The sequence below is a fragment of the Protopterus annectens genome, chromosome 1.part0 (assembly GCF_019279795.1).
Source record: "Protopterus annectens isolate FY-2018-M chromosome 1.part0, PAN1.0, whole genome shotgun sequence".
NCBI classification, from domain to species: Eukaryota; Metazoa; Chordata; order Ceratodontiformes; family Protopteridae; genus Protopterus; species Protopterus annectens.
Window position 1 is genome coordinate 440,172,689 of NC_056725.1, and position 20,312 is coordinate 440,193,000.

Genomic DNA, 20,312 nt, shown 5'->3' on the forward strand with positions numbered 1-20,312 from the left:
AGCAACCAGTACAGACACGTACAACATGAGAATGTCCCCTAATCAGGACAGTTGCAATGGCTAGAGTATTGTCCATACCTCTCAACTGTCCCTGAATTTCAGGTACGTCCCTGAGTTTGACTGAAAGTTTAACTCTATCCCTCTTAATCCCTCCTAAAATTAGTGACTGTTGAAGGAAAGGTGGTGAATTACACTTACTGACTAATGACAATAAGTAAGAGTTATAAACTACTTTTACTTCAGAATATGTGTATTAAGCCATATGCTCTGATTCTGTCAATGTTTCAAGTTAATAGCACTACTTTTGTAAAAGTGTCCCTGATTTTTTCTTGATCTGTCCCTGATTCTGTAGAAATGTGTCCCCGATTGGTGGAGAGTTCTGGTATTGTCACATGAGATATGCCTAATGAGGGACTGTCCCATGCAAAGTGTGAAAGGTGTCACTCCTACAGTCTCCCTTCGTGCAATCTGAAAGGTGGACAATGTGCAGTAGGCATGCGGTAGCATGACTCGGCGGACAGCTGCGTTAACAAACTCAAATCACATGTCAGCATTGCAGAGTATCGGTTCCCATGTATCAGGCAGATGGGAGCAGATCGTATGAGGAACACGCATATAATATGATTATGTCACTGGACAGACCACTGTGTCCGTACAGTTGAACGCCTGCCGTCGCAAAATGGTTACACATACCCGATACTGTAGTCATGTAGTCCGATGTAATACGCATCATAAGGGATCACACACACCCAGCGTGAGTGACAAATGTAAGCGGAAATGTCGGTGAGCGAGCGGCTGTAAGCGTGTTTGTCTGCCAGTATGCCAGTAGTGCACTGTCAAAGAAATGTGTAGTCTAAACGTGTATAAAGTGCTGTGACCAGAGGTCAGCAGTGCTTAACACTGTGCAAACACACGCACAACTGCTCCCACCTGCTGGAATGTGCCTTACCCAGTCCGTATCCAAAGGTGTCGGTCTGTCCGCAAACAAAGGACCGCCCTATTGACGTGTTGGTTGCAGTACCCTGCGCACATAGCTCATGTGAATTAACAATAGACCATAGCATATGTACAGACAATAGACCACACACACACCATACAGCACAGTCATCCAACAGTATAGCAATGTACTGCCAGATATGCCCGGACCACTGGTGTATGCATGCCTGGCCGTCCTGTGTTTCAGTGTGTGAGCATGTCCAGTATGACTGTTATGCATGTTGTTGACCGACATTACCATCATACCATCATGTGTGTGAGCATGCCAAGTATGGTCAACTGTATCGCATGTGTCACATGTCCAGATAGTTAGTGCTGTGTTTCTGACCCCTCTGTTCTACACAGACAGGTGTCATGCTGTGTCTGCAGGGTAGCTAATGGTCATGTGGCATTGACAGTTGCTACATGTCTGCATAGCATGGGGGGACATCCAACAACAACCACAGTCCTACATAGCACCATGGGTGGTGCACATGACTCTCACATGTGTAGGTTTGACGGGGGCACAGCCAACAGTTGTACACATCTGCCGCTACTGTACTGGTATGCCGGGTACTCCATGTCAGTGTGTGGACCTACCTAAATTGCTGGTTGGAGGGATACCAGTGTACATCAGTTCCCAGCTTTAAATACCAGCACAGTGGTGTTGGACGTCCTAGCTTACACAACCTACATCAAACTGCCTGGCCTGCTGTAGTCTGTGTGTGTCTTAGGGGGTTGGGGTCATTCATTGGGCATATCCATAGGCCATTGTATATCATTTGTCTGTATTGGTCCACATCTGTCCAGCTGCATGGATCGTGTGTGGGCAGTACGGACACACATGATGGTCAGCCCATAATCTGCAGTGGGTTAGGACACCCTGTGTACTACAGGCTACCATTGTGACCCCCATATGTGCTACAGAGGTCATGGTGCCACTATGGATGTGTAATGTCTGCTGCCCTAACATTTGGCCACCACAGTCACTTGTATGCTCACATACATACCATAGCAATGGGTAAATACACATTCTAATACAACTGCCACTTGCTAGGTCAATAGACATACCCTGGGTGTGTTCTGGACTTGATGACGGTGCTGGAGGGCTGCCTATGTCAGATGCACACAGTGCACCTCCTATACATGGCCGAGCACAGGTAGTGTCATGTTTGGCATCCATTGTACTGTGTGCGGGTCAGGGAGAGGAAATCCGTGGGTACCTACTGTGTCAGTGCATATGCCTTGTGTTGTCTCTTTGCCAAGGGCAGGTCATACTGTGCACAGGCTTTCGCATACAGTGCCCTGCTCAGGTAGTTCCTTCAACAAGTCGCACTGTGCCTGTACAGGCCTTGGCAGTGGTGTTGGGCTGTGTGGCCCTGCCTCATGCGGTTCCTGCTGCAACTGTTACTGCAGGATAAGATTGTGTAGCATAGCAAATACCATAACAACTTGTATGCATGTAGCTTGTGAATACTGCAGAGCTCCAACGGATATGTCCGGATACCAGAACTGTGAACTGAGCATCCCAAACACATGCATGCCTGTCCATCCGCCTCAGTATGGTGTGAGTGTTCAGGTGTGTGTGCATTGCTGATGGGTGTCATCAGCCATGACACCAGTGTTTACCCAGCATCCCCCACTAGGAGACTGTAGGGGGTGTCCATATTGGCACTGGTGTGCTGCAGCTGTGTCAGAAGCCATATATCGGAATCATCATAGCTTCCAGGGCAGACAGCACACACATTCAATTTCATGCCCTGGCCATCGCATATGGCCTAGCTGTTGGAGGGTATGCCCCTGCAGTGACTGTAGGCCCTACCCCGCTCACTGGGTGGTGCTACGATGTGTATGTCTGTGCAGGCTATAGCACCCAGTACCCCAAGGTAGTCATCAATGTGGTTGAAGAGATGCATATTGCTGGTCTACTAATCATGTGTGTTGAGGACATGTACGTGCTCACTAGCATGTGTTGACATGGCGTCTGTGAACTGGTGCAATACTCTGGATGCAGATGCCTGTGAGATACCCATGATATCCCCAGTTGTGCTGTGTGAGGTACCTGTGGCTAGTACACCTAGGCCAACACATACCATGGTATCCACTATGATGTGTTTCCCTCGGCCTGTTTGATGTGTCAGGTGTGGCAGGCACAGGTCAACAAGCTGCTGTAGGAGATCTCTGTCCACCCCATAGTGCTCCACCATCCCCAGCCCATGTAGCCCCTGGTAAGTCACCCTGGGTCTATAAAGTCTTATGTCACCCCAGTAAGGGTTGTTCGGCAGCATACACATCCTCACTGCCCCAGCCTCCTGCACATGTTGGTATATGTTGCCTGCTGCAGCCCGTCTCATTTGGTTGGACTGTGTTGTGAAATGTCCCCGCAGGTATACACCGGTGGTTTAGAGTGCGGCTGAAACCTGTGTGTTTGCTGCTTGCTCGCATTACCGTACTGTTCAGGTGCAGGCTGGCCATGTCATCTGCTGATTGTGCTGATCAACACCTATTTCTGCAGCCTGTACACCCTGACTACCCCACCACTGCTGTCATCCCTCCCAATGTCACCAGGCAGGTATAGACACACCCCTAGCTTAGGTGTGCTAAGGCAGGAGCACTCCCGAGGCACAGTTCTGCAATGTACTTACAGTATGCCTGACCCCCCCTCCCATGCTGTCAACTATATTCGAGACCTGCACCCGGCTGAGTACACACATACACTCCAGGGACCAGCATCACACCCTGGTGATAAATAGGATACACTATTGTCAACCTCATCTGCATAGTATAGTCTTCTAATGAATAGTTATATAACCCATACCGAACCTCCAAATTAAAAACCACTGCTTAGTGTCGCTCAGATCCATACACAACTGGCAACAGGTGCCTTACTATCACCATATTCAATGTCCCATGGTCTTCCCAGCAACAAAATAACCAGTGTCTACACGACTACAACCCGTGACCCTGCACACTACAGACGATCTGCATTACCACCACGCCATGGCAGATATACATAGATCCTAGGTTATCACGTACAGATAATCCGGCACAAACATTCAATAGTGCTGATGTGCCCAGACATATATGTTCACATCTATGTCCACCTCTGTATCTACATATATCATATATATTATTTGTATACATATATACATGGACATATATATATATATATATATATATATATATATATATATATATATATATATATTTATACATGCACACATATACATGTGCACACATATGTAGATATGGCATTTATATCACAACAGAGGACCACATGACAGCAATGCATTAGACAGGAATGAAAAGGAAACTACATGTGCCACCTGCATCATGTAGTGTTGTTACTATCAAGGCATGTGTGTTTTGTTGCGTTAAATGGGTCAGACCATATCAAGGGTAAGAGTAGGGCTGCTGATAGTTACTCACCAGACCTATTGGTGAATGTATGTGTTGACAACCCAGTGTCTTGGCAGAATATGCTGGCTGTGGACACTATATGGGTCAGCAACAAAACACACTGAACACATCCTGCAGCTAGCCACCCACAGATACCAGCACATACATTATAACTGCCAAACACACACACCTGCCATGCCTTGGAATCGAGCACCTACCTGTCTAGTCTACCACACTACAGCATTATGCATTATGCAGTAACAGAACGCGCTACCGAGTTCCAGCATCACCGCACTCCCACAGGCATACATCTAGGTGGATGACATTATCTGCAAAGGCAAAGCCCCTGATAGGGAATGTATGGGGAGTGAGCCATCTAAAAGCATTACTCTGTCCCCAGGCAGCTGAAAACACACACACACACACACACACACACACACACACTTGGCAGGGCTGAGAGTTGAACATACACCTAACTACCTTATTACACTACAGCATTACACAGTTACAGAATGCACTACCAAGATTACTGGAGCACAGCACTCCCAGAGGCATACTTCTAGGTGGATGACATCATCCGCAAAGGCAAAGATGCCAATAGGGAATGTATGGGAAGTGAGCCGTCTAAAAGCATTACTTTGTCCCCAGGCAGCTGGAAACACACACACTCACACACACACACACACACACACACACACACACACACACACACTTGGCAGGGCTGGTAGTTGAACATACACCTAACTACCTTACCACACTACAGCATTACGCAGTTACAGAACGCGCTACCAAGATTACTGGAACACAGCATTCTCAGAGGCATACTTCTAGGTGGATGACATCATCCACAAAGGCAAAGACGCCGATAGGGAATGTATAGGTAGTGAGCCATCTAAAAGCATTACTCTGTCCCCAGGCAGCTGGAAACACACACACACACAAACACACACACACACACACACATACACACACAGACTTGGCAGGGCTGGGAGTCAAACATACACCTAACTACCTTATCACACTACAGCATTACGCAGTTACAGAATGCGCTACCCAGATTACTGGAGCACAGCACTCCCAGAGGCATACTTCTAGGTGGATGACAACATCCGCAAAGGCAAAGACGCCAATAGGGAATGTATGGGGAGTGAGCCATCTTAAAGCATTACTCTGTCCTCAGGAAGCTGAAAACACACATGCACACACGCACACACACACACACACACACACACACACACACACACACACACACACACACACATATACTTGGCAGGGATGGGAGTCGAACATACACCTAACTCTTTTATCACACTACAGCATTACGCAGCTACAGAATGCGCTACCGAGATTACTGGAACACAGCACTCCCAGAGGCATACTTCTAGGTGGATGACATCATCCACAAAGGCAAAGACGCCGATAGGGAATGTATAGAGAGTGAGCAGTCTAAAAGCATATTACTGTCCCAAGGTAGACATAGACAAACACACGGTAGTGGTGTGAGCGGGACAACTGCCTATCTACGGAGCACTATTACAACACTACATAGATACAGGATGCGCCACAGACAGTACACCCTTCAAGACAGTCAACCAGTGTGTTCAATGTAGGAATCCATCCTGACTTGTGGTATGGACATCTGTTGCCTGGATGACCACCACCGCTATACAGGATATCAGTGGCCATGCCCATACACATAGGCACATCACCGACACAAGGTGTCACTGGGCATGCTTACACAGTATCACCCGTCCGTTTGGAATGTACTGTGTGTCCATCTACACAACGGCGTACTGGGCATACTCACACACTTAGTAGAAGCGAAGGGCTGTCCTGCATGCACATGGATTCTAAACATGGAAGGGTACAGTTTGGAATGTACAGTGTGTCCATCTACACAATGGCGTACTGGTCATGCTCACACACTTAGTAGTAGCGAAGGGCTGTCTTGCATGCACATGGATTCTAAACACAGAAGGGCACAGTTTGGAATGTACTGTGTGACCATCTACAAAACGGCGTACTGGGCATGCTCACACACTTAGTAGTAGCAAAGGGCTGTCTTGCATGCACATGGATTCTAAACACGGAAGGGCACAGTATGGTGTTACTATCCCCACGTACATTACATGAAGGCCACTCACATGTACTGACCAGTACACACTCAAGAGCCATCAGAGATGTCTCAGGTGCAGATCACAGAGGTAAATGCCACATTCTACTATGTAGCCCTCAGACATCACCATGTCCTTGGACCAGCAACACACATCCATACATTACCACAACACCATGTGACTCATGACCAGTGGACTGTACATAGGTCTACAGCAACTGTGCAGACTACACATGTACTGACAGGGTTCCATCATGTGTTATGCAATGCAATGATACCACTGTTCATAACCAGGTCAGCTCTACACATAACAAGGGCCCTGGGTCTTACACAGCTGTAACAGATGACTGTCACTGTACATCAAAGAACACACATGTTTGGATATGACATACATGTAATCGCAGTGGATATGTACATGGATGTACATATGTGTTGTGTGTGTGTGATCCATGTACATATCCACTGCGATTACATGTATGTTTGACAGGCATGTAGGACAGACACACATGTACATGTAGTGGTGTGCATGCAGCTACAATGCATGTGCAGTAGCTGATGTATGTAATTCATCTGTGCCTAACTACAACATGCAGTTGCAATGCAGCCCCATCATTGACACCTGTATATGGTGAAATAGTGACAGTACGGTAGGATGTACATCAGGTATGGATGGATTTGTGTACATAAAGTGGTGATCCACCTTTGCAGATGGATGTTTGCCAAAGACGGCTCACAGGTGTGTCACAAGCCATCCTACCATTACATGTGCAAACAGTACGCTATGTTACTGTTACTTGAAGGTGAAGACATACAACCAACACAGCAGTCATGGTGTTACTGACTGTAAGTCACTTGACACCTGCAACGCTTACATCCTCCCGTGTGCATATAGCAGCTCAATTACCAAAGGTAGCATTGGTACACATAATGCGGCCAATACTGCTGCATGTCTATCAGACGTATCATCATATAGCAGGTGTATCATTCACAGTACTGCCATGTGTGTTTGCTTATGTGACCATATATGCCACATATGGTGGGGAATACATCCCAATTGTTACACACCAGTGTACACTGTTTTAGAGATCAGCACGTACTGCAGTGTGGAAAGCATGATGTAGGCAGAGGTGGTGTGTGTATCACACACATGTCAGCTATCTGTATGTGAATGACATTTGTGGACTCCACAGTGTGTGTGTGTGTGTGTGTGTGTGTGTGTGTGTGTGTGTGTGTGTGTGTATGTATTTATGACTGTCTGGTGCATGGAGTGAGGGTGTATGCTACCATACAGAACAGACAGGATCCCTAACCCCTCATGGTGATGCAGTCTATTACCCTGTTGATGCCATCGGTCTCAGCCTTACTGGCTACCTGTACATGTTCATTCTCTGTGTTGCGTTGTGTGGGTGCACAGTACTGTGAGGGTGATTACCACATAGGCAGGGGTCCTCACCTCAACACTATTGAGTGTGCATTATAGTGTTGTTGACCCCGTGAGTGTGGGCATGTTACTGTGTGTTTCTGTGTATGTCTGGGTGTGTTCTCATCCTGTAATGTGATAGGGTATTACTGCTACACAGTGAGGCCTCATGCTATCAAGTGGCCTCTAACGTTATCATTGGCCAGACTGCTGTGTAAACCCCCCGCACCATGTCAACATACCTGTGATATGACCTGGTATGGATGTCACGTCTCTAGCCACTGTAGCCTATTAAACAGCCCACATGCTTCTGGATCAGTAGATGTGTGGACATCTGTGGAATGGTAGCCTTTTTAACAGTGAGGTTGAGGCTACGTATAGCATGCTGGTATTGCCATACATGCCTGTGAGTACTCCACATTTACACATGTGAAACTGCAGACACTGCTACTTATTGACACATGCAAGTGGACCTTAAGGAGGGAAGCAGGGCATCATTACCAACATGCTGTTACTGTTGTTACCAAGACACATACTGTGAACATACAACAATGAACTCCAACTGCAAACACTGTAACGTAATGGCGCATGCAACTGGACCTTAAGAAGGGAAGCAGGGCATAATTACCAACATGCTGTTACCATTGTTACCAAGACACATACTGTGAACATATAACAATGCATTATAAACCTTACTACATGGTATGTCTGGTGCATGTCAACAGTACACAACTAATGTCATATACACTTATCTCACTATTCTGTTTACCCTGTGCATCAGACCATATGAGCATGTCCCTGCACCAATGGTGTGGATGACAGGGATGCGGCACAGGCATCATCATATGCACAGGGTGATAATGTTTGCCAAGGGCATAGGTTGCACCAGTGGATGACATCATGTGTGTGGGTAAGGTCCGGTGACCTGATTGGACATGTGTGGTTGATATGCATGTGGGTGTTGCATGTTTCTGCTGTGTGTGTGTATATGTGCACACATTTCTGCCTTTTGTCAGGCCTACACAGGGGTATTATTGACAGCTCCAGATTGTACAAACCAGGATGTACAGCTCACTGTGTCTGGCCATGGCCACATGACCTGTGCCTGCCAGGGGTTGCACAGGCACTACCAGGCAGAGATACAGATTGGCTACTGTCTGATGACACTTGTCCACTGGAATCGTGTCCCTACAGGAAATGTCCAGTGCCACATTCACATGGCCTGCTGTGTCCTGGTGTGGACAGCACAGCACCAGCTGCACTGCTACTGCTACTGCTACCGGCACTATGGGAGCGGGCATGTGAGGTGGCTCGTTCACGTTGACCTGCACTAGGTGGTGTAGCTGGCCTACGTCCACGTGGCCTATGCCTCACTCCTACCAGATGTTCCAGCACAGATAGCTCACGCTCGCGGATTGCCATGCCATGGTCAAGGATTCCAACCATTTTACCCAATCGCCTGTCCAGAACATCAGCAATCTGCTGGTGAGCATTTGCCAATGCCTGGATGTTGTCGTTTAGAGTATGGATAGCAGCCCTCTGAAGCCTCTGCCCTTCACTGTTCTGCCGTTCAGCACATGCCTGTGCTGCCATTACAGTCTGGAACATGTGTCTGGTGACACCAGCTGCTGTGCTCTGTCCTGCAGGTGCATGTCTGCCAGAGGTCCTCCTAAGAGCAGCACTGGCCACATGCCTGTGTGACACATCTGCAGTCATTACACTGACACCATGGTGTGGAGACACACCTTCTGTAGCCATCACATGTTCCTGTTCCGAGCTAACACACGCTGACTGTCCTTCCTCTATGGCCACTGGTGATGGGGTATGTGTTGGCATGAGAACTGTGTGCAGGGAAGAGGGGGACATAGCTGGGATGTCAACCATTGGCACAGATTCAGCCCCTGACAACCCTGCCTGTACCTCATGCATATGTTCATCACTGCTAGTATCTGTGGGGACACTAACATCAGATGGACTGCAGGAGGGTAACACACCTACATCACCTGTGAATGCAAAGAAATACTCTACATTACAATAGACACACAGACACACAGACACACATACATACATTACAATAGACACACAGAAACACAGACACACAGATACACAGACATACATTACAATAGACACACAGATACACAGGCACACAGACACACAGACACACCATGCATGCGATTTGACAGATGGCGTGCAGCATGCATGTGATACAGCAGATGGCATGCAGCTCAGACATTAATAGTGGTAGTTAGCATACCTGCCAGGGTTGCACACAACAGCAAGCAGGTGTCATATCAGTAGCCATGCAGTTCACACAATCATGGTAGTAAGCATGCATCCCTGTGATACACCATGTGGACCAGCACAGGTTAACAGTACACATGGCTGAAGTGATCTTGACATGTAATCTGCTGATGTGTGCATTGACATGCATACATGTCTGACACAATGGTGTCCTGACACATGTACAGCATTGTAATGGGTATCACATTGCAGTGTTGTCTGTATGCCCTACAGATAAAATGCACTTTTAGCAAATGTGCATGAGCATTGAAGGGTAGTGTGAGGCATCTACAGTGTAAAGCACAGACACTGTGCCATTGTATGGCATCATGAGGCATCTGTAGTGCTATACAGTGTGTAATATACGCACAGTGCATAGCCATAACTGCATGCATACAGATTACATAACTGTGGATTGTGACTCAAGTCGCTGAGGTGTATACACACCAAACCATGCTGTGTCATGTGACAGGTCACTGAAAGACCTATGGATGACACCCCTGCACAACTACTACAAAGTCTTAGCTGCCTGGCAACCATGTCCACACATGGCAGACTTGTCAATACACCATGTCCCACATGACATTAATGTGCCACACACACAAGGTGCACGGCTGACAGTTATGTCCTACAGCAGCAAGGGAAATGTACGGTATCTGTAGCCTGATGTGGTGTTAATGTCTGTGGAAGCTGTACAGGTGACTACTGTCATGCTATGACACAGTCGTGATGTTCAACACATCTTATATGGTCGAATTGAGTGACACCTCCACTAGCTGTGCACAGGCATTTAGGATGTCCAGTGTTCCACATCAACTATATAATCAGTCAACTAAGGCTATAGTTGGACCATGTGTGGACAATGTGCAACAGGGTGTATACACATCACAACTACTGTGTGGCTACATGTCTCTGGCCATCCTCCATGGCCATGTGTGAACATGTGTTGGCCAAATGTTTGTGATGGCCGTCTATCTCACATGTCTCTGTTGTCCCATATGACATACACCCATAGATGTCAGATATGTCATTGTCCACAGGGCTATGCAGACAACGGGTTGTATGTTTGGTACATGGGGTATGTACTATGGGATAGTGAGACAATATTGCAGCCAGAACACTACATGTCTGGGACATGTCAGATGGCACATCACAATGTGTGCACCCATTGCAGGGGCATATTACACTTCATAGGTTCATACTAGGCTATCTGCCCTAGGGCATTTATAAGCCTAGCCAGAATGTGTTTGGCTTTCACCTCCCATTTTAAATTTATTTTGCTATGCCCTTTTTCGAGGTTAGTATACTGTGCCTCAGTCTAACAGTGACACAGAAGTCATACCCGGGGTAAACCTACGATCTCCCATCCACTCATCAAGATTCCTCTTGAAGAGAGTCAATGAGGGACTCTGTCTAACCTGGACTGGGATTTTATTCCAGAGTGAAGGGAGCCTCTGGGTTATGAATCTGTCCCTCCAGCATGTCCTATTTATTTCAGTGCTGAGGTTCAAGTCTCGGCGTAGCTCAATGGGATTTGGATTTTCTGAGGTGCAGCATGTCCATTAATTCCGGGTTGGACATGGCTTTATACGTCAGGCACAGATCGCCTCTGAACAGACGGTATGCCACTGAGTAGAGCTGGAGTTTCTTTAACCGGCAGCATATGGCATCTGTTTGAGCCCTTTGATCCTCTTGGTGAGGTACTTTTGGGGTCTTTCCAATTGCTGCAGGCGTCTGGTAAGGTACATCCCAAAAGGGGAATTGTACTCAATTATGGGCCTAATGAGGGATGAGTAAAGAGGCACGATGACCTCCCCTGATCTAGATGTGAATCCCTTCATGATTAGGATGCTATATAAAATGTTTTTCTAACCACTTTGGCCACGTGGTTGTCAAATGAGAGATTGCTATCAACTTGGGTCCCCAGGTCCCTAATTACTTCTTCTGTACTTAATGGTTTATCACCTATGTGGTAATTTGTGGGAACTTTGTTTTTGCCATAGGGGATGACTATACATTTTTTGGCATTTAGCTTGAGGCCATGGCTCTGGCACCAGTTGTCTGTTTCTATGAGGCCCTTTTGGAGGATGCTTGTGTTGGCTGGAGAGTCGATTATGGCACCCAGTTTGCAGTCATCTGCGAACTTGGTCAGCCACAGTCCTTCCGTGTTGGTCTGTACCTCTGAGAAATATATACTGAACAAGAGAGGTCCCAGGACTGAGCCTTGTGGGACACCACTTGTAACTGGTTTGGAGTCTGACATGACTCCAGAAATTCTAACCATATGGGTTCTGTCCTTGCGCCAGTTTGCAATCCATCTAGTGACATAGGGGTTTATATTTAAGCTGGTGAGCTTATCTATAATGTCCGAGTGGGGTATTGTATCAAAGGCTTTTGCGAGGTCCAGGTAGGCTGTGTGGACCACCTTCCCTTCGTCAATGGCCTTGGTGACTGTTTCAAAGAAATCAACCAGGTTTAAGAGGCAGGATCTGCCCTTAACAAAGCCGAACTGGGTAGGATCCAGTGTCTGTAGGTCTCCAATATCTTTATTTATGAGGTCCATGATAATCCTTTCCATAGCTTTGCAGACCAAGCTAGTCAGGCTTATGGGGCGATAGTTTCCAGGATCCGTTGAGGCACCACCTTTATGGAGAGGGACCACTGTTGCTGTATGCCACTCTTTGGACACATATCCTGTAGTAAGGCTGAGATTGAACAGTAGTTTTATGTTTGGGTTTAGCTCTTCTTGACATATGCCTACATTGAACACCTCCACCGTTGTATGCACAGCTGTCCACACATCTAGCAATGACAGATACTGAGGTTTCATGTTGGTGTTTCATTTAGTTTGTATATATTGCACATGGGTAGCCAGTGTGAATGATGACAAATGCGACCTGTATATCATGACTGGACCATACATTATGTGTACATGTGTTAACTGGCCACATGGCATATAGATATATGCATTAACATGCCTGATACTGATAACTGTCTCAACTGCAATGGACTGATGTCTGTGCAGCATGCCAGAGGTACCTGTATAGGGGTGACACAGCACTTTGAACATTATCCATGACTGTATGACAGCCACAAGGTGCACTGTGCATGCTAACACATTCGCCTGTACAATAGCTTATAGTATGCACATGTGTGCATACACAGGGTAGCATACTGTAGTATGCAGCATGTGTGTAAACATACCTTGCATATGATGTTACATTACATAGTGTACTGTAACACATGCGATTAAATGGGATATAATAGTCATATGTGCAGTAGTGACTTACCAGGCAACTCCAGGCTCATTGGTTGGGAGACACCCACCTCCACGATGGCAGCTAGTGTTTGTGGATGCTGTTCTGAGGGTGCCCCTAGGCTGGCCAGTAGCTCCTCGGTGTGTGTGTGTGTGGGGGCTGGGTTGGTGGGCCACCACCTGTTCCACCTTGTTTCCTGGCGATTGCATTGACACGCTGTTTTGCATGTATTATCAGGTCCATGCAGTGTCTGTGGATCTGCTGGTAGGTGAGGTTATGGCCACCCACATCATTAACCCTCCTGTGAAGGTCCTGTCACAGGTCATCACGCTGCTGGGCAAGCTGTGGCACATGTCTGAACGACACCTCGTAGTTCTCATGGAGGTACAGGATGAGGGCATCATCCTCCTGATGGCTATATGCTGGCAGGCGTGAATGAGGCATTATCTGGAAGACATAATGATGGAGACAAGTCACAGTATCACAGAGATGCACAGAGATATAGCTGCACATACATTTGTATTAAATCTAGTACATCTCAACAGTTATCTTTGCAAATCTTCATGACACTGACACGACTGCCATGTTTGTGTCACACATATGTAACACCCGTTATGCATTGGATATCATCACCATATATTTGTGTCACCTCATTACATTGTTCATACTCCACGTGAATGCTGTCTTGATGTGGGCATGTCTGTTTGCCTGTACTGGTGTTCTTACCTATCAGCACATGCCTGGATGTGTCCACAGTAATGCTGTTGACTTTGATGCTGTGTATATGTCACATATCAACACATACACTGCCTTAATGGACATAAGCAGTGACAATGCACACATACACACGGAAACCTTTACATGCATGCGTTTTGAAATGTACATCTACACGGCACTGTACAGCAGTTCAACATTCTGCCACGTATTGCCTGTGTTGCACATGTGATAGACATGGGACAATGGCTAGCCGGACGTCATTCGCAGGGATGGTTATCAACTTTGGCATGTACGGGCAAGGTTTTCTAGCTGTTTCCAACAGCCATTTTGCCACCGTGAGGTGCATCAATGCCACATTACTGATCCAGACAGTTAATAATACATCTACCATGCGGTGATCGCACCATGTATGACAGAGATGACATGTGCAGCTTTGATGGAAGGGTTGCATGGTATGGCAGGAGTATGTAACATGTATGGCACAGGGATCTGTCCAGCATGTAGCGATCCTTGTAGTAGGACGGTGGCTGTCCATGATGTATGTCTTTCAGATCAGGATATGTATGTGTAGCATGTCCAATATCACACTGTAGCACATGTCTTTATGCAAGGTAGCCAGCATGCTGCATAGTGGAGGTGAGGATTGTGAAGGCTGGTATCACCCATCCACACATGGCCAATACCCCTTAAAGGTGATATGTGATCCAATATTGGTCACCCGAGTGCTGAGCATGCCTGTCCAATGATCTCCATGCTCATGGATGGCACCTTGTCATGACATGGGTGCCTCATATGACTACCTAATAGGCCTGGAGATGTTAGCAACTCAGGGAGGTGAACTGCACAGCACCAGCCCCACAGTGTCCATAATGTTGACCGCTGCCTAGGTGGTAGTTAATGGCACAGGGTTATTCACCCAGCGTGACAATCCCATTATCAGCTGTCAGGTTGTCCACATATATCATACACCTCACCCACAAAGCCCATTCTGTATGTTGTCCACAACACTGAGGCAGCTATTGATCCTAGGTCAAGGACATTCACATCCCATACACAGATGCCTCCCATTTTCTGTGTGGTATAGGCTACACTGAGGGGTGTACACAACATTAACCCTGTGTTACAGTAGCTGCTACTGGTCTGATATGCACATGTCACTCAGACACCTTTTGTAGTGTTGCTTCTGTCAACAGGCCACTGGTAGAACACTCCTGTGACATACGAAGGTACATCTAGTATACTCAGTGTAGCTGGAACACAGTATGAATGATGATGTCCTATGACCTGTCACAGGCATGCTATGCAGTGTGAAATCATCTGTACTGTCATCTACTTCTGTACTGCTAACATCTACATTGATAAAGGTTCATAGACTTGCAGACCATACTCAGCAGGGTAATAGTTCAGTGCCTCCAATTATGACTGTCGTCTCCACTTGTGGGTTACAGCGGGTTGATATTATCCAACACCCTATCTGTATTGCATATTCATGCTCAGCACTTGTTCAGAACATGTGAGCACTTCATGAGCTACTAATTACTATAGCATCCATTCCAACTCATGTCTTACAAGTGCACTGTCTGTCCTTACATTTCCAGCTTGCTTACAGTGCAACAGCTGTTGTACACACATAACTTACATATCTTGTGAGACATGGTTGAATATACAGGCATGTCCAAGTGTCACGCATCAGTGCTATTGCCTGTCTATATGATGAATATGGCAAAAATGTGGCAATAGAGCAATTGTCTCATGTACAGTCAATGCTCACCTCCCAACATACAACACCACAGCCTGTGGGAGATGCACATGTAGCCATGCTGGGAGTAATGCTCTCACCAACACAGACTGGACCTGACATTCATGTGGGGACATTTAACATTTGCAACACACCTCACTCATCACATAGTCTCACTAGATCTCCACCACCACAGGCCACACATAGTACGAGTACGACATTTGCAGAACCTCTCCATACTCTGTGTATTCACCAGAGGCAGCCCCCATTACCAAACACAACAACATTTACTTATAGCCCACAGACCCATGTGTGCCCATCAACTACAGCCAATAGGGTGTTATAACATACCCAACACACCAGTCATAGGTGACTCTGTAGGCGGTCACACTGATACACCAGGGATCACTGCAGTGGCTGTACTGTACAGAGGTGCAGGTAACACATGGCTCTGCTGTTCACAGATGGGACACTACCCTAGAGAGGTTCCGCCGGTGTAAACACTGTAGTTGGGCTTACACATAGACTTGCCAGACAGCACAGTACCTCACTATGTACCTGTGAAGCTATTACATGTCCTTTTTGCATGGTTAATTGAGTAGCTCTTCCATTTCGATTAGCTATCATGCTGTTACAGTGTCCTGTGATTACAAGTCATATGTATCATACATGCCAATAGACGATACCTTTTGTTTGCATGATATAACAGTTGTGCTGTGTAGAATATTTGACATATCTACCTACAATACTGTACATTACACATATTTTACACATTATCCCATAATGCAAAGCATACTTGCACAGCAGGACCACCTTAGGCATGTTATTGTTGTTATATGCCCATACACATGCCTACTGTGACAGTATATCAACATATACTATCCCCTGCTATGGCACGTACTTGTTGGACATACCCTACCACTGACGGCAGGTGGTGTGGAATTGTTCTGTTTAAAGCCCTCATGTAATATCCCTTGTGGTGTATGTGATGTTTACCTTGTGGCCCACAGCAGGACACACAATTTCTACAAGCATTGCAATGCTCAATAAGACATCACTACAGAATACCTTTTCCCACTTTATGCATTGCGTACACTTTTAATTAATACAAAACAGGCTCTAGGTACACTAACATACTGAGTGTTCTACATACCTTGTTAGTGTTCCGAATCTTCGTAAATATCTCTTACACCTTTACTGTTTAAACTGTTCTATGGTATGAGCATACGGTTTGAATGTATGGCAAGTCATCCTTATATACGTCGATACCTGTAACATGTGGTTTCGCCGCCAATTGGTGTTGCTGAGTAAATTATTACATGCACATCAGCTGTGCAACTACTCCATTCACCAATTACGCAGCAACAGTGAGGTATAATTTAATTCTCCACTTGGGCATTGCCCTTTTGCCCTACCTTCAGAGAGACGGCCTGTATGCGTTTTGTTGTGAGGAATTGCAACTGATATTTGTAGAGACACGGATATTTTGAATTCATGTCCCCATTGGATTGTGTGTGACGACTAGAGTATGTGGTTCTACATATGAGTGTACCTGTCATCTCAACCGTCTGATAAGGGACTATTGCAAACAAATCCTGTAACATTGTGGTCTCTTCCATTATACAACAGCTACGATTTCACATGGCGCCTTTACAAATGTGTCTCTCACAAGGTATGTTAACGCTTCTGCAGATGTAATTGAGTGAGTGGATGTGTGTGATGTTATTACAGTCTGTATTGCAATTGTTTCGGGTGTGGGGGAGATGTAGGTGGGTGTACATAGCATATACAGATTTGTGGAGACTGCATTTCTACATATTCCATATATGTGTGTGGGCTCCTTCCCTAATTGAAGACCTATCACTTAGTAGACTAAACTATGGTTGTTACGGGCTTATACATTGAGCCATTGTTAATTGGTTTCTATATAGGTTCATAGGTTCATACTAGGCTATCTGCCCTAGAGCATTTATAAGCCTAGCCAGAGTGTATTTGACTTTCACCACCCATTTTAAATTAATTTTGCTATGCCCTTTTTCGAGGTTAGTATACTGTGCCTCAGTCTAACAGTGACACAGAAGTGATACCCGGGGTAAACCTACGATCTCCTATCCACTCATCAAGATTCCTCTTGAAGAGAGTCAATGAGGGACTCTGCCTAACCTGGACTGGGATTTTATTCCAGAGTGAAGGGAGCCTCTGGGTTATGAATCTGTCTCTCCAGCATGTCCTATTTATTTCAGTGCTGAGGTTCAAGTCTCTTGAGCACGTAGCTCGATGGGATTTGGATTTTCTAAGGTGCAGCATGTCCATTAATTCTGGGTTGGACATGGCTTTATACGTCAGGCACAGATCGCCTCTGAGCAGGTGGTATGCCACTGAGTAGAGCTGGAGTTTCTTTAACCCTGCAGCATATGGCATCTGTCTGAGCCCTTTGATCCTCTTGGTGAGGTACTTTTGGGGTCTTTCCAGTTGCTGCAGGTGTCTGGTAAGGTAAGCATCCCAAAAGGGCATTGTACTCAGTTATGGGCCTGATGAGGGATGAGTAAAGAGGCACGATGACCTCCCCTGATCTAGATGTGAATCCTTCATGATTAGGTGGGCTATATAAAATGTTTTTCTAAACTACTTTGGCCAATGTGGTTGTCAAATGAGAGATTGTTGTCAACTTGGGTCCCCAGGTCCCTAATTACTTCTTCTGTATTTAATGGATTACCACCTATGTGGTAATTTGTGGGCACTTTGTTTTTGCCAAAGGGGATGACTCCCCTGCCACCCAAAATTGCCCTTGTGTTGGGGCACTTTTTGTTTGGAATAGAAAAATGGGAAAACCAATGGGGCCAAAAAAAGGCCGGACCCGCCATTCCCGGGCCAAAAGGGAAATTGGGGTTTTTATCAACTATGGCATGTAATGGCAAGGTTTTCTAGCTGTTTCCAACAGCCATTTTGCCACCGTGAGGTGCATCAATGCCACATTACTGATCCAGACAGTTAATAATACATCTACCATGTGGTCATCGCACCATGTATGACAGAGATGACATGTGCAGCTTTGATGGAAGGGTTGCATGGTATGGCAGGAGTATGTAACATGTATGGCACAGGGATCTGTCCAGCATGTAGCGATCCTTGTAGTAGGACGGTGGCTGTCCATGATGTATGTCTTTCAGATCAGGATATGTATGTGTAGCATGTCCAATATCACACTGTAGCACATGTCTTTATGCAAGGTAGCCAGCATGCTGCATAGTGGAGGTGAGGATTGTGAAGGCTGGTATCACCCATCCACACATGGCCAATACCCCTTAAAGGTGATATGTGATCCAATATTGGTCACCCGAGTGCTGAGCATGCCTGTCCAATGATCTCCATGCTCATGGATGGCACCTTGTCATGACATGGGTGCCTCATATGACTACCTAATAGGCCTGGAGATGTTAGCAACTCAGGGAGGTGAACTGCACAGCACCAGCCCTTACACAGTGTCCATAATGTTGACCGCTGCCTAGGTGGTAGTTAATGGGTACAGGGTTATTCACCTAGCGGTGACAATGCCATTATCAGCTGTCAGATTGTCCACATATATCATACACCTCACCCACAAAGCCCATTCTGTATGTTGTCCACAACACTGAGGCAGCTATTGATCCTAGGTCAAGGACATTCACATCCTTACATACACAGATGCCTCCCATTTTTCTGTGTGGTATAGGCTACACTGAGGGGGGTGTACACAACATTAACCCTGTTTTACAGTAGCTGCTACTGGTGTGATATGCACATGTCACTCAGACACCTTTTGTAGTGTTGCTTCTGTCAACAGGCCACTGGTAGAACACTCCTGTGACATACGAAGGTACATCTAGTATACTCAGTGTAGCTGGAACACAGTATGAATGATGATGTCCTATGACCTGTCACAGGCATGCTATGCAGTGTGAAATCATCTGTACTGTCATCTACTTCTGTACTGCTAACATCTACATTGATAAAGGTTCATAGACTTGCAGACCATACTCAGCAGGGTAATAGTTCAGTGCCTCCAATTATGACTGTCGTCTCCACTTGTGGGTTACAGCGGGTTGATATTATCCAACACCCTATCTGTATTGCATATTCATGCTCAGCACTTGTTCAGAACATGTGAGCACTTCATGAGCTACTAATTACTATAGCATCCATTCCAACTCATGTCTTACAAGTGCACTGTCTGTCCTTACATTTCCAGCTTGCTTACAGTGCAACAGCTGTTGTACACACATAACTTACATATCTTGTGAGACATGGTTGAATATACAGGCATGTCCAAGTGTCACGTACCAGTGCTATTGCCTGTCTATATGATGAATATGGCAAAAATGTGGCAATAGAGCAATTGTCTCATGTACACAGTCAATGCTCACCTCCCAACAT